The following is a 2,500-nucleotide window of genomic DNA, read 5'->3' on the forward strand; positions in this document are numbered from 1 at the left end:
TGAGAGATAGAGAGAAGATAGATAGATTAAATAGCTAGATAGATAGAGGGAGAGAAAAGATATATAGTTAGGTAGGTCGGTAGAGATACATACATGAATATAAATAGATAGATAGATAGATAGACAGATAAAGATAAATAAATAGAGAGATAGACAGAGAGAGCTAGACAGATAGATAGGGAGAAATATAGAAATAAAGAGAAGAGATAGATAGATAAACAAGTAGATAGATAGAGAAATAGACATATTTATGTGTAGAGAAACACCTCTCATCCCGCTCCACCAAAATAGAAAAAAAGATAAAATAATTCCATTAATTCTAACATAAAATGAACATATAACACACCAGTCTGCAAAGTTAGCTTCCTCTTACCTTATTACGATAAGACAAAAACTTGAGGTTTTCGAACAGACTACAAATTAATTCTTGTGTTCTGGACTCGACCTTCAATCTGCATATATATTAGTTCTCTCCCCTTTGACTCGATCGCCCCCCCCCCCCCCCAGACCCCCCTCTACCCCCCTTCCCCCCTACGTGTGTAATGCTTGACCTCGTCGATCTTTTGTCATCACTCCAGGAGGTAATTCGGTATAAGAATCTCCTCTCACCTCCAACTCTCCCACAGGCACGAATAAAAATAAAAGGAGAGAACGAAAGGTGGCAACACTCCCACCTGGTGAAACAGTGCGTGGCGTCAGTTTCTGTATATTTTCAATGGGTGTTGCGGAGGTGGCTGTGCAACATCGAAGACTTCCCCATGCAATCATCAGCTGTAGTATAAATACGTCCTCTGGCTTGCAACATCACCTCCGGGCTCCAATAAAATCGTCTTTATCTCGCGAGTGAGGAGGATGCCCGCGCGCACGCCACACACACGATTAACGCTGCCATTGGCCGGTGCTTGTTTACTTGTTTTTATCTTTGTTAAGTGTTTTGTCCAAGTTCCACCTTTTTACTATTTTATCGTTCGTTATATCTTGCATGTTTTGTTTCATTTAACTAACTTTCTATTTCACTTTTATCATTCGTTTTATTATTTGCATTGTATTGTTTTATCGTTTGTTTTATTAAGTGTATCTTATGTTTCATCGTTTGTGTTTCGTTTCATAGTTCGTATTTTAATGTTTTAAGTTCCTTTTTGTACTACCATTCATTTTACTGTGTTTTATTCTTGTTTGTTTTATCGTTTCCTTTGTCTGTCTTTCTTTTAACTTTTATCTGCAATAAACCTGTTTTACGTATGATTAGTTTTATAAACGCCTGACTTTAAGAAAAGATAACGGTACCATTGCTGATGAGAACTACCTACTGTGAATGGTGATAGTTTTTTCTTTATTTTAATCAAGGTGGCTATTTCCTTAATTTCGTATTCGTATACTCTCCTCGGCTTATATCACGCTTACCAACCTTTATATTCTCGCACCAAACATATACACCACACACACATACTACACTTACACTCTTTCGCTCCTTTCCCCACAACTTGTCTTCTACACTATCATCCTTCTCCCATACACACTACGTTCTACGTTCCCATACGATAATTAAATGGGTGGTGGCAGTGAATCTGGAATACTCCGATTCGATATTTTTTGCTGTAATAAGCTGTAACTTAATGCTTATACTTATATATGTCTACTATTGATTAACCCATTGTCGACGGGCATGCCACGTACAGTCGTACGTCCATGTCATGCCCACTGTGAGTTTAATTGTTTACTTGTTTTTACACATAGATGGCTACACTTGTACTAAGTCACCAATGAGCCAGTTACGAGTACTGCCTGTCTCGCCCGAAAATATTTTACGTTATCTAATTTTGCTATTACTAATATTTATAACATTATAGTAATTATAATGTTTACACTAAAAATAACACCATTGATATTCATAGCACTAGTAAAAAATACATTTTTCCGCCAATTCAAGGAAAGGTGAAATCCTTTGTGGCTAAGCACTAGCAGAGCCATCTATGTGTAGAGACATTTCACAAAAAAAATATATATATATAAAATGAGCACAGCATTTTCCCCGTTTTTATTCATTTTCCCCGGCGGCAATGGGTTAATACTCACACAATATCTGACTTATATTACACCACTTTATAATAATTTTTAACATCATTATCATTATCTCAAAGAGATTCGGAATACTCCAGCGGCTTCTGTGAGTTGCCAGTTTTTTCCTTTTCTGAGTTTCAACGGAGTATGGGCAAGTAGGCCTGGCCAAAATAGCAATAAACCTGAACTCTAATCAAGTCCCAGAGTCAGGTAAGGCCAGTTAAACCATGACCTTAACCCACTTGACACGGGTAAATGTACTGCCCACGGTAGTTTTCCTTGTGAATTTCGTTGTCCGTAGATGGCGCCACGTGAGCTCGGCCACCAAGGAGTCAGTTAGTCGTCGCTACTGACTTTGCTTAATTTTCACATGCCTTGAGTTGGTGGGATTTTTTTTATAAAATCTCTTGTTCTAATGTTATCAATATCAACATTGTTA

Source organism: Penaeus chinensis, chromosome 6 (assembly GCF_019202785.1).
Source record: "Penaeus chinensis breed Huanghai No. 1 chromosome 6, ASM1920278v2, whole genome shotgun sequence".
Lineage (NCBI taxonomy): Eukaryota > Metazoa > Arthropoda > Malacostraca > Decapoda > Penaeidae > Penaeus > Penaeus chinensis.